Source organism: Pelophylax lessonae, assembly GCF_965119305.1.
Source record: "Pelophylax lessonae genome assembly, chromosome: 3".
In the NCBI taxonomy this organism is placed as follows: Eukaryota; Metazoa; Chordata; class Amphibia; order Anura; family Ranidae; genus Pelophylax; species Pelophylax lessonae.
Window position 1 is genome coordinate 449975099 of NC_138770.1, and position 14278 is coordinate 449989376.

Genomic DNA, 14278 nt, shown 5'->3' on the forward strand with positions numbered 1-14278 from the left:
GTCATTTGTTTTCATTTGTCTTTCTTCTTTCCTTTTCCCAACTGTCGTTTTTGGTCGTTATTTCCAACTGTCATTTCTTTCCAACTGACTTTTTTCTCCCATGTTTCCATCTGTCATTATTTGTTTTCCCAACTGTCATTTGTTAGTCATTTTATTTTCAACTGTCATTTTTTGTTGTTTTTTAACTGACTTTTTTCTCTCCTTTTTCCAACTGTCATTTTGTGGTCATTTTTTTCAACTGTCATTTTCCAACTGTCATTTTTTTCCAACCGACTTTTGTTTCTCTTGTTTTTCAAATTGCCTTTTTTGGTTGTATTTTTGAATAGTCATTTTTTTGGTCATTTGTTTTCATTTGTCTTTCTTCTTTCCTTTTCCCAACTGTCATTTTTGGTCGTTATTTCCAACTGTCATTTCTTTCCAACTGACTTTTTTCTCCCATGTTTCCATCTGTCATTGTTTGTTTGTTTTTCCCAACTGTCATTTTTTGGTCATTTTATTTTCAACTGTAATTTTTTGTTCTTTTTTTAACTGATTTTTTTCTCTCCTTGTTCCAACTGTCATTTTGTGGTCGTTTTTTTTCAACTGTCATTTTCCAACTGTCATTTTTTCCAACCGACTTTTGTTTCTCTTGTTTTTCAAACTGCCTTTTTTGGTCATTTGTTTTCAACTGTCATTTTTGGTCATTTTTTTCCAACTGTCTTTCTTCTTTCCTTTTGCCAACTGTCATTTTTGGTTATTTCCAACTGTCATTTTTTTCCAACTGACTTTTTACTCAGTTATCCAATCAACTTATTTTCTCTTAGTTTTCCAATTGCCTTTTTTGGTATTTTTTTCTCAACTGTCATTTTTGGTCATTGTTTTTTTTTTAACTTTCATTTTTTGGCCTTTTTTTTCAACTGACTTTTTCTCTCATTTTTCCAACTGTCAGTTTTTGGTCGTGTTAAGCAACTGTCATGTTTTTCCCAATCAACTTTTTTATCTCTTGTTTTTCAAACTATCATTTTTGGTCAGTTTTTTAACCATGGTAGCCAGCCAGTGTGCTGTGACTGGTAACCATGGTAACCAGGCAGTGTGATTTGACTGGTAACCATGGTAATTAGGCAGTGTGCTGTAACGTGTAACCATGGTAACCAGGCAGTGTGATGTGAGGTGTTACCGTGGTAACCAGGCAGTGTGTTGTGTTTGGCAACCATGGTAACCGGGCAGTGTGCTGTGACTGGTACCCATGGTAACCAGGCATTGTGCTGTGAATGGTAACCATGGTAATAAGGCAGTATGATTTTTAGGTGTGAACATGGTAATTGGACAGTGTGCTGTGACTGGTAACCATGGTAACCAGGCAGTGTGATTTGACTGGTAACCATGGTAATCAGGCAGTGTGCTGTAAGACGTAACCATGGTAACCAGGCAGTGTGATGTGAGGTGTTACCGTGGTAACCAGGCAGTGTGTTGTGTTTGGTAACCATGGTAACCAGACAGTGTGCTGTGACTGGTACCCATGGTAACCAGGCATTGTGCTGTGAATGGTAACCAGGCAGTATGATTTTTTAGGTGTAACCATGGTAACTGGACAGTGTGCTGTGACTGGTAACCATGGTAACTAGGCAGTGTGATTTGACTGGTAACCATGGTAATCAGGCAGTGTGCTGTAAGGTGTAACCATGGTAACCGGGCGGTGTGCTGTGAGGTGTTACCGTGGTAACCAGGCAGTGTGCTGTGTTTGGTAACCATGGTAACCGGGCAGTGTGCTGTGACTGGTACCTATGGTAACCAGGCATTGTGCTCTGAATGGTAACCATGGTAATCAGCCAGTATGATTTTTGAGGTGTAACCATGGTAACCGGCAGTGTGCTGTGACTGGTAACCATGGACACCGTCTTTTTTTCTCTTGTTTTTCCAACTGTCTTTTTTGGTCATATTTTTCCAACTCAATTGACATTTTCCAACTGTCATTTTTTCCAACCGACTTTCCCCCTTCATTTTTCCAACCAACTTTTATTTCTCTTGTTTTTCCTACTGCCTTTTTTTGGTTGTCGTTATTTCCCAACTCTCATTTTTTGGTCATTGTTTTTTTTCAACTGTCATTTTCCGTCAGTTTTTTCAACTGACTTTTTTTCTCCCATGTTTCCAACTGTTATTGTTTTTGTTTTTCCCAACTGTCATTTTTTGGTCATTTTATTTTCAACGGTCATTTTTTGTTGTTTTTTTAACTGACTTTTTTCTCTCCTTTTTCCAACTGTCATTTTGTGGTCATTTTTTAACTGTCATTTTCCAACTGTCAGTTTTTCAAACCGACTTTTGTTTCTCTTGTTTTTCAAACTGCCTCTTTTGGTTGTTTTTTTAACTGTCATTTTTTTGGTCATTTGTTTTCAACTGTCATTTTTGGTCATTTTTTTCCATCTATCTTCCTTCTTTCCTTTTGCCAACTGTCATTTTTGGTCATTATTTCCAACTGTCATTTCTTTCCAACTGACTTTTTTCTCCCATGTTTCCATCTGTCATTATTTGTTTTTCCCAACTGTCATGTGTTAGTCATTTTATTTTCAACTGTCATTTTTTGTTGTTTTTTAACTGACTTTTGTCTCTCCTTTTTCCAACTGTCATTTTGTGGTCGTTTTTTTCAACTGTCATTTTCCAACTGTCATTTTTTTTCCAAACCGACTTTTGTTTCTCTTGTTTTTCAAACTGCCTTTTTTGGTTGTTTTTTAACTGTCATTTTTTTGGTCATTTGTTTTCATTCGTCTTTCTTCTTTCCTTTTCCCAACTGTAATTTTTGGTCGTTATTTCCAACTGTCATTTCTTTCCAGCTGACTTTTTTCTCCCATGTTTCCAACTGTCATTGTTTGTTTGTTTTTCCCAACTGTCATTGTTTGTTTGTTTTTCCCAACTGTCATTTTTCGGTCATTTTATTTTCAACTGTCATTTTTTGTTGTTTTTTTAACTGACTTTTTTCTCTCCTTTTTCAATCAGGCAGTATGATTTTTGAGGTGTAACCATGGTAACCGGACAGTGTGCTGTGACTGGTAACCATGGTAACCAGGCAGTGTGATTTGAATGGTAACCATGGTAATCAGGCAGTGTGCTGTAAGGTGTAATCATGGTAACCGGGCGGTGTGCTGTGAGGTGTTACCATGGTAACCAGGCAGTGTGTTGTGTTTGGTAACCATTGTAACCGGGCAGTGTGCTGTGACTGGTACCTATGGTAACCAGGCATTGTGCTCTGAATGGTAACCATGGTAATCAGCCAGTATGATTTTTGAGGTGTAACCATGGTAACCGGACAGTGTGCTGTGACTGGTAACCATGGTAACTAGGCAGTGTGATTTGACTGGTAACCATGGTAACCAGGCAGTGTGCTGTGAGGTGTTACCATGGTAACCAGGCAGTGTGTTGTGTTTGGTAACCATGGTAACCGGACAGTGTGCTGTGACTGGTTACTATGGTAACCAGGCATTGTGCTGTAAGGTGTAACCATGGTAACCGGGCAGTGTGCTGTGAGGTGTTACTGTGGTAACCAGGCAGTGTGTTGTGTTTGGTAACCGGACAGTGTGCTTTGACTGGTACCCATTATAACCAGGCATTGTGCTGTAAATGGTAACCAGGCAGAAGAATTTTTGAGGTGTAACCATGGTAACCGGACAGTGTGCTGTGACTGGTAACCATGGTAACCAGGCAGTGTGATTTGACTGGTAACCATGGTAATCAGGCAGTGTGCTGTAAGGTGTAACCATGGTAACCAGGCAGTGTGCCATGAGGTGTTACTGTGGTAACCAGGCAGTGTGTTGTGTTTGGTAACCATGGTAACCGGGCAGTGTGCTGTGACTGTTACTCATGGTAACCAGGCATTGTGCTGTGAATGGTAACCATGGTAATCAGGCAGTATGATTTTTGAGGTGTAACCATGGTAACCGGACAGTGTGCTGTGACTGGTAACCATGGTAACCAGGCAGTGTGATTTGACTGGTAACCATGGTAATCAGGCAGTGTGCTGTAAGGTGTAACCATGGTAACCGGGCGGTGTGCTGTGAGGTGTTACCGTGGTAACCAGGCAGTGTGTTGTGTTTGGTAACCATGGTAACCGGGCAGTGTGCTTTGACTGGTACCTATGGTAACCAGGCATTGTGCTCTGAATGGTAACCATGGTAATCAGCCAGTCTGATTTTTTAGGTGTAACCATGGTAACCGGACAGTGTGCTGTGACTGGTAACCATGGACACCGTCTTTTTTTCTCTTGTTTTTCCAACTGTCTTTTTTTGGTCATATTTTTCCAACTCAACTGACATTTTCCAACTGTCATTTTCTCCAACCGACTTTCCCCCTTCATTTTTCCAACCAACTTTTATTTCTCTTGTTTTTCCTACTGCCTTTTTTGGTTGCCGTTATTTCCCAACTCTCATTTTTTGGTCATTGTTTTTTTTCAACTGTCATTTTTTGGTCAGTTTTTTCAACTGACTTTTTATCTCCCATGTTTCCAACTGTCATTGTTTGTTTGTTTTTCCCAACTGTCACTTTTCATTTTATTTTCAACTGTCATTTTTTGTTGTTTTTTAACTGACTTTTTTCTCTCCTTTTTCCAATTGTCATTTTGTGGTCGTTTTTTTCAACTGTCATTTTCCAACTGTCATTTTTTCCAACCGACTTTTGTTTCTCTTGTTTTTCAAACTGCCTTTTTTGGTTGTTTTTTTTAACTGTCACTTTTTTGGTCATTTGTTTTCAACTGTCATTTTTGGTCATTTTTTCCAACTATCTTTCTTATTTCCTTTTGCCAACTGTCATTTTTGGTCGTTATTTCCAACTGTCATTTCTTTCCAACTGACTTTTTTCTCCCATGTTTCCAACTGTCATTATTTGTTTTTCCCAACTGTCATTTGTTGGTCATTTTATTTTCAACTGACATTTTTTGTTGTTTTTTAACTGACTTTTGTTTCTCCTTTTTTTTCAACTGTCATTTTGTGGTCGTTTTTTCAACTGTCATTTTCCAACTGTCATTTTTTCCAAAAGACTTTTGTTTCTCTTTTTTTTCAAACTGCCTTTTTTGTTTTTTTTTTAACTGGCATTTTTTTGTTCATTTGTTTTCATTTGTCTTTCTTCTTTCCTTTTCCCAACTGTCATTTTTTGTCATTATTTCCAACTGTCATTTCTTTCCAACTGACTTTTTTCTCCCATTTTTCCAACTGTCATTGTTTGTTTGTTTTTCCCAACTGTCCTTTTTTGGTCACTTTATTTTCAACTGTCATTTTTTGTTGTTTTTTATAACTGACTTTTTTCTCTCCTTTTTTCCAACTGTCTATAACGCTCCTGCGTTTCTTATATGGTGTGGATTTTCAGCTGCAGAAATAGTTCCACGTCAGTAGTCATGTAAGAGATATGCTGAGATACCATTCCCAACCTCAATGACTCATCATGTGTGGAAGGTCTTATTTCAGCCAGTAAATACACACAATTAGCAAGCTGGTTCCTAGAATGACTTTATGTATGTGGTAACACAATGATGAAGGTTGAGGGATAGGTTGAGTGGAGGTGGTAGGTGATAGACACTTGAAGGTGAGACAGTAGCAGATGGATGCAGGAAGGTTTAGCAATGTTGTATGGTAGCAGATGACAGAATAGCAGGTGGACATACAAAAGAGATCAACCCAGTGCAGAAAAGTAGCAGTAGTCTCAAGAGCTAGCAATCTAGTTATGCAGATGTGATATACAGTCTTTACTATGCAGAGCTAGATAGTGTAAGCTTAGTATAAGTTTATAGAGAATTCCCCTGTGGGGTACTTAGCACTATTAGCGATACAGCCGAAGGGTGGTTCAGGAGAGGCGGATGATCCAGTAGCGGGATACAGGGATCAGCGCGGCGAGGTTCCGTCAGCGAGGTAAGCTTGCAAGCATGGAAGCTTCAAGCAAGGTTAGCATCCAGGTAAGGGTGTTTGAACGAGCACATGTGAGTGAGAACCGGCGCTTTAAATAGCCATCTAGTCCGGCGCTGGGTGATGACAGCTCCAGTCTTAAAGGTGTATGCGCACCTTTCCAAAAGTAAATGGTGGGGCGCATACACTTGTGGAAAGTGTAATTTAGGGTACCAAAGGTACCGGAACATTACACTGTCATTTTGTGGTCGTTTTTTTCAACTGTCATTTTCCAACTGTCATTTTTTTTCCAACCGACTTTTGTTTCTCTTGTTTTTCAAACTGCCTTTTTTGGTTGTTTTTTAACTGTCATTTTTTTGGTCATTTGTTTTCATTTGTCTTTTTTCTTTTCTTTTCCCAACTGTCATTTTTTGTCGTTATTTCCAACTATCATTTCTTTCCAACTTACTTTTTTCTCCCATGTTTCCAACTGTCATTGTTTGTTTTTCCCAACTGTCATTTTTTGGTCATTTTATTTTCAACTGTCATTGTTGTTTTTTATAACTGACTTTTTTCTCTCCTTTTTCCAACTGTCATTTTTGGACATTTTTTCCAACTGTCTTTCTTCTTTCCTTTTGCCAACTGTCATTTTTGGTTGTTATTTCCAACTGTCATTTTTTTCCAACTGACTTTTTACTCAGTTATCCAATCAACTTCTTTTCTCTTGGTTTTCCAATTGTCTTTTTTGGTATTGTTTTTCTCAACTGTCATTTTTGGTCATTGTTTTTTTTTTCCAACTTTCATTTTTTGGCCTTTTTTTTCAACTGACTTTTTCTCTCATTTTTCCAACTGTCAGTGTTTGGTCGTGTTTAGCAACGGTCATGTTTTTCCCAATCAACTTTTTTATCTCTTGTTTTTCCAACTATCATTTTTGGTCAGTTTTTTAACCATGGTAGCCAGCCAGTGTGCTTTGACTGATAACCATGGTAACCAGGCAGTGTGTTGTGTTTGGTAACCATGGTAACCAGGCAGTGTGCTTCGACTGGTACCCATGATAACCAGGTATTGTGCTGTGAATGGTAACCATGGTAATCAGGCAGTATGATTTTTGAGGTGTAACTATGGTAACCGGACAGTGTGCTATGACTGGTAACCATGGTAACCAGGCAGTGTGATTTGACTGGTAACCATGGTAATCAGGCAGTGTGCTGTAAGGTATAACCATGGTAACCGGGTGGTGTGCTGTGAGGTGTTACCGTGGTAACCAGGCAGTGTGTTGTGTTTGGTAACCATGGTAACCGGGCAGTGTGCTGTGACTGGTAACTATGGTAACCAGGCATTGTGCCCTGAATGGTAACCATGGTAATCAGCCAGTATGATTTTTGAGGTGTAACCATGGTAACCGGACAGTGTGCTGTGACTGGTAATCATGGACACCGTATTTTTTTCTCTTGTCTTTCCAACTGTCTTTTTTTAGTCATATTTTTCCAACTCAACTGACATTTTCCAACTGTCATTTTTTCCAACCGACTTTCCCCCTTCATTTTTCCAACCAACTTTTATTTCTCTTGTTTTTCCTACTGCCTTTTTTTGGTTGTCGTTATTTCCCAACTCTCATTTTTTGGTCATTGATTTTTTTCAACTGTCATTTTCGTTGTTTTTTTAACTGACTTTTTTCTCTCCTTTTTCCAACTGTCATTTTGTGGTCGTTTTTTTCAACTGTCATTTTCCAACCTTCATTTTTTTCCAACCGACTTTTGTTTCTCTTGTTTTTCAAACTGCCTTTTTTGGTTGTTTAACTGTCATTTTTTTGGTCATTTGTTTTCAACTGTCATTTTTGGTCATTTTTTTCCAACTGTCTTTCTTCTTTCCTTTTTCCAACTGTCATTTTTGGTCGTTATTTCCAACTGTCATTTCTTTCCAACTGACTTTTTCTCCCATGTTTCCATCTGTCATTATTTGTTTTTCCCAACTGTCATTTTGTGGTCGTTTTTTTCAACTGTCATTTTCTAACTGTAATTTTTTTTCCAACCGACTTTTGTTTCCCCCTACCTCAGTCACCTCTGTCACACAATGTGCCCGACTCATGCCCCATGCTACTCACTGTCTAACTGTGAGTCAGCAAAACTCCGTCAGGGCAGAGCGAGCAGCAGGCGGCAGTTTGTTCTGGCGGTGGCGCGGGCTCTCTGATTAAAAGAGACCTCACACTTCCTGTCTGCTCCAGCTGTGCTGAGGCCAACAGGGAGCTGCACTATGGTCCAGAGTCCAGAGTTACGGTAGCTTCGGTGGGGGGCCTTATTATCGGGGAGACCTTATGTTTGGGGGAGGCCTTATTATCGGGGAGGTCTTCTTTTCAGGGGGATGCCTTATATTTTAGCGAGAGGCAAAACTGTAAGTAGGTCTTATTTTCGGGGGATGTCTTACTTTCCGGGAAACACAGTAGTACTTGTGAAAATGATCCTGATGCCGAAACCAATACTTTGCGGTGCAATTTCAAAATGAATACAAAATGAATAAGCACCGAGTACCGATACTTTGCGTTGCAATTTGGGTCAATACAAAAGTATGGGCGCAATTCGCACTGCAAAGAATCACATGCGATTTGAACAGGAATGAGATTCCTGTCCCAAATCGCATGCGGTTTCCCTGTGTGTGTGTATAGAAAGGAAAAAGCGCCATCTAGTGGGCAGTTTAATAAAAATGTTAGAACTCAAATGCAAAATCTGCATAAGTGTCCCGTCCAGCTAAAGATAAAAAATCATGACAGCTAGAGGTGCTCACAGGGCTGGGGAAAATGTATAGGCAGTCTGCTCCCAAGTTGACATCACTTCTGCCCTATACCCACGGGGCTCCTGCACTTCTCCAACCCTGTGAGCACCTCCAGCGTCCATGATTTTCTATTGTCGGTTGGACTGGGACACCTATGCAGATTTTGCATTTGACTAGATATGAATTAATATGCATTCTAACATTTTTAATAAACTTCCCACTAGACACACACACAGGAGCGGTGGGGGAAGTTGCATACGATTCAGACAGGAGTGGCACTACATTAACGTTCAAAATTGCATGCAATTTTTTGCAGTGCAATTTGCTCCCATTTATTTTGTATTGACGCAAATGGCACTGCAATGTATCGGTACTCATACTCAGCAATATTGGTGCAACCCTACTGTTTGCCTTTCAGAATGATGTGATTGGCCATCGCAGATCACACGGCACAGAGGCACTCTAACTATGCTCTTTGCTGTCTAATGACAGTGGGAGCAGGTGCATTGTGTGCGCGCAATAACAGTGAAGAGGACGCTTAAAAACATTCAGTCAGAGTAACAGCTCCCCTTAGCAGCCTTTTTACTACCATAACTGGTAGGACAGTAAATAAACCTATCCTGTCACCAGGTAGGAGAATTTATATCTGAATCTAAAGGTAGAGCTTTCTGTACTGCCTATAGCAAACTAATTCTGCCTTCCAAACATAAAAAGAAATGAATGCGGCAACACAGGTAGTTCTTTTTTTCATTTGCTGACAAAATCTTTTATATTACTTTTTAAATCCTGTAGAACTGTGCTTGTTGCCTTTGGTTAAGTAGATAGTGCCTTTCAGGCTGTGAACAATGAGAAAATGAAAAGGAGACCCAAGAATTTCCCCTTTTTCAGAAACCAATAAAAAAGGCCCAGAGTGTACATCAAATGATTTCTTTGCAGACAACATAACTTAACATAACTTCATTTTTTCAGCTGAAAGAAAAAATGTTTAACAGAAGTAATTTCAGACCCAAATTAAGCTATTCATTGGTACCATATATTTCAAGAAGAATGTTAAACACATTAGGCAAACAAGTACAAGGCATTTATACAGGCACAGTTATAAAAAAATAAAAAAAAGTTATTTCCACTGAATTTTCATTGTCGAAGTTCAAATTTATTCTTTCCAAACATTGTTCAGTTTTATATTTGCTGTCTGTGGATGGAATCTAATTAGGATGTCAACTGTTGCTCCTGTAAACAAAAATAAAAATCATAATTATAATTATCAGTCGTGGAATTGATATGCTTTACAGTTTTATTCATATATACACTATGAATAAGCAAGAAGCTGACTTCTAGTTTTCTGTCCTGTCTACAGTCCTAACACAGTATGTTTCATAGATCTTAGAAGCACAAGTGGCTTAGCCACTAATCCATACAAAGCGATGCGCTCACATGTTATTGTGTAAGAAGATCTGTAAGGCCAACCAGTGTAGCATGGTAACTGCACATAACGGAACCTCAATTCTGAATAAACACCTTGTATGCATGCATACAATCAAACCCATAAATCCCACCAAAAAAGGACCAAAGGTTTTGGCGTTTTGCATGCTTTTGACTGTATTTATTCCCAGGGCTTTCTTTCTCCAAAAATAGGTGCAGGAACTCAAACATGACCCCAGCCTCAATACAAATACACCCTCTAACCTGAGTCAAATAGTGGGTGTGGTCACATTTTGCTAACAATGGGAGGGTCATACAGGAGCATTAAATACTAGGAGTGCATAATGTGCAGAGTTTGTGGGGGTTGGTGTGTGTTACACACAGAATGCAGAGTTTAGGGGTGTGCTGCATACAGAGTGCATAGTTCAGGGTGCTCTACACACAGAGCCACTCTCCACAGCTGCCTACTTTTGCATCCCCCATCCGCATCTCACATTCCCCCCCTCTTCAGCTTGGACCTCTGGGTGCAACCCTCCGTTTCACTGCCCACATTACCCCCCCCCCCCCTCCTTAAAAGCTCCACACTCTTCCACTTGTCTCACTTTTGTTGCTGTATTAAGATTAAGCTTCCAGCCAGCTACAGTAGTACCTCCCCACACACTGTAGGTGGTTCTGCCTCTTTCACTTGCAGGGAGATCATACAATGGGGGTGTCGGCATCCACACTCCACCCTGGGCACCTGCATATCCCTTGTCTCCATCCTGAACCCTGTAGGAGACGCTGGGGAGATCAGATCTGTGGAAGCCATTGGGAGACAAGCTGTCTCTTGTAAACAGAGAAACCATACCTCTGTCTTTACAAGTGATAGTGGTGAGCAGAGAGCAGAGGGCAGAGGACCTGAGCCAGAGGTGATGGAACTGTTCCACCAAGTTCCAGCTGAAAAAAAGCCCTGTGTATTCCAAGCAAGTCAACACCCTTGAGGTTTGATTAGAGACATGCACATGTCTGTAGCTGCACATGTCTGTCACGTAGTCTGACAGACCTATGGGCTGGGCCTACTCGCCCTACACGCAGGGTTACCTTTCGCGAGGAGCACGTTCATCAATGCCCAAGACCAGGTAGAGACTGCGGTCATGTGAACATTCTAAATGTAGCACCCTCGTCTTAAACAGGGCTGCTAGTAAATTTAGTTTTGCTGGGTTGTAACTAGCCTGGCTGATTTATAGTCTTTGTGATCATTTGGATTTTCTCCTAAGCCTGGTTTAGCTGTGATTCCTCTCTTTTGTGAATAGGTACGTGGCTGCACGGGACGTGGCTGCACAGCAACTAGAATTGTTTAGATGACGTCCAAACCGGAAGTGACGTTAAAGAGTTTGGAGACGACGAGCAGAGACACAGAGACCGTCTCACTGGTATTCATCGCTACCATGAGCTGGTAAGCGTTAGTTGTGTATCCATTCTGGTTGGTTGATCCATTATGAAATGTAAATTTTACATATGAAGATTTTTTATTTGAACAAATTTCCCATTACGGTATCACCCTATGGAATTTTCCATCTTTTCTCCATTTACCCATTGTTATGGAGTGCCAATGAGCTGGTGAAAACTCTTTATGGATATTATACCTGTTTAAAGTTTTCGCCCATCCTGCTGGATATATGATCAAATGCCAGTTATCTGGTGAGTGAATTACCTATAGGGAGCGGGGTCATTTGCTCACGTGTAGTGTTGAGCGAACACGGACTGTATTATTCCGGTCCGTACCGGATAATTGGATTTTTGCTACCCGGACCCGAAAACTTTACTGTATGTTCAGGTTTAAAATCCGTGTTCGGTAATTTTATTTCCTGTTTTGTATGTAATGGCGCGCTTTTAATGGCGGGCTTTCAACAGCCAATCAACAAGCGTTTAACTGGTGTGCCTTAAGCCATCCCAGCCATGCCTACTAATGTATTAGTAGCTGTGATTGGCCATCTGAAGCATGTGACCCATGTCTTTATAAGCTCGAGAGACACAGCGCGGTGCATCAGTCTGCTGTAGTGTAGGGAGAGAGCACACATCATACGTGCTGCTGATTAGGGACAGACAGGAAAAAACAACGTTGTGCCCGAAAAGAATGCAGGGACAGGTTGGAGTGTAGGCAGGGAAAGATATTTGAGCATTTTAGGGCTGGAGAGATTAGGCAGGGACAGATAGGAGACACAGGACAGAACAATCGTCCTTTAGCGATCTACATCGATATTGCTGTGTGGGGGGTGGTGCAGTGAACAATCTTTTTGCCCTCACTTGAGCCCACTGAGGAGGAGGAGGAGGGAGAAAAAAATATATTTTTATCAGTCTGTTGTGTGCAGCGTTCAGCTATATTTTACTACAGATTGCTGTTCTAATCTGCTATTTAAAAAATACAAATTTAAAGGGGAATTTTTTTTTTTTCCCTTCATAGCCTGCTGCTGACTGTGACATAAGACACTGCTGTGTTCACATGTGCTATTGAAAAATCACCAATGTTATATACGTTTTTCTATTCCACTATTCAATATACACCCTTTTGGGTTAAAAAAAATTAAATTGTGGCATAGTCTGTACTAATCTGCTATTTAAAAATTACAAATTTAAAGGGGATTTTTTATTTTTTTCCCTTCATAGCCTGCTGCTGACTGTGACATAAAACATAAGACACTGCTGTGTTCACATGTGCAATTGAAAAATCACCAATTTTATATACTTTTTTCTATTCCGCTATTCAATCTACACCCTTTTGGGGTAAAAAAAATTTAATTGCGGCATAGTCTGTATCGGTACGTGTGAAATACACCTTTCAAATTTTTTGGGCGCATCTTACACCACCGAGGATTGCAGGGTGCTTCAGTTTGCCTCCTGTTCCGAACTCCTCCTACTCCTCATCCTGCCTTTAGAGTACAAAAAATTGTAATCGGGGCCTAGTCTGGGTTTGTACGTGTGAGATACACCTTTTTATATCATATTTTCTATTCCGCTATTCAATCTACACCCTTTTGGGGTAAAAAAAATTAAATTGCGGCATAGTCTGTATCGGTACGTGTGAGATACACCTTTCAAATTTTTTGGCCGCATCTTCCACCGCCGAGGATTGCAGGGTGCTTCAGTTTGCCTCCTGTTCGGAACTCTTCCTACTCCACATCCTGCCTTTAGGGTACAAAAAATTGTAATCGGGGCCTAGTCTGGGTTTGTACGTGTGAGATACACCTTTTTATATCATATTTTCTATTCCGCTATTCAATCTACACCCTTTTGGGGGTAAAAAAAATTAAATTGCGGCATAGTCTGTATCGGTACGTGTGAGATACACCTTTTAAATTTGTTTGGCGCATCTCCTTCCACCGCCGAGGATTGCAGGGCGCTTCAGTTTGCCTCCTGTTCCTAACTCCTCCTACTCCTCTTCCTCATCCTCTAACGCCTCCTCATCCGGTCAGCGTAACACCTTCGCCACAAACTTCAGCACAGCCAGGGGTAAACGACAGCAGGCAGTTTTTAAACTTGCCTGTTTGGGTGAAAAATCCCACAATACGCAGGAGTTGTGGAGGAGCATGGAACAGCACACCGATGAGTTGTTGGTGCCAGCGAGCCTCAAGCCCGGCCTGGTGGTGTGCCATAATGGGCAAAATCTCATAGCAGCTCTGGCCCTAGCTGGTTTGACGCACATCCCTTGCCTGGCGCATGTGCTGAATTTGGTGGTGCAGAGGTTCCTTCAAAATTACCCCGATATGTCAGAGCTGCTGCAGAAAGTGCGGGCCACCTGTGCGCACTTTCAGCATTCTCACCCTGCTTCTGTTCGCCTGTCAGCGCTGCAGCGTAACTTCGGCTTTTCCGCTCACCGCCTCATATGTGACGTGCCCACAAGGTGGAACTCCACCCTGCACATGCTGGCAAGACTGTGCGAGCAGCAGCAGGCCATAGCGGAGGTTGATGCGGCAGCACACGCGCGTGAGTCGCTCTGCAGAACAGCACCACTTCACCAATAACTGGGCTTCCATGCGAGACCTGTGTGCTTTGTTGCGCTGTTTCGAGTACTCCACCAACATGGACAGTGCCTATGGCGCCGTTCTCAGCGTTACTATCCCACTTGTATACCTTTTTGAAAAATTGCTGGATGATGGATGAGGAGGAGGAGGAACCATGTTCACAGCAGGGTGGCACCCAGGCCAGCTCGTGGCCATCACTGGTGCGTGGCTGGGGGTATACAGAGGACACAAACGATACACCTTCCA

General features: G+C 41.1%; 1 protein-coding gene across 2 annotated transcripts in view; it reads right to left on the reverse strand.

Moving 5' to 3' along the window:
* Nucleotides 1-9714: 9714 nt before the first annotated feature.
* The window catches only part of RSPH3 (radial spoke head 3), a 138922-nt gene continuing 134358 nt past the window's right edge, over nucleotides 9715-14278 (reverse strand). For both annotated transcript variants that reach the window (XM_082252061.1, XM_082252062.1), the window contains exon 10: nucleotides 9715-9839. The gene's annotated coding sequence lies outside the window, so the exon portion shown is untranslated. The remainder of the gene's footprint in view (nucleotides 9840-14278) is intronic.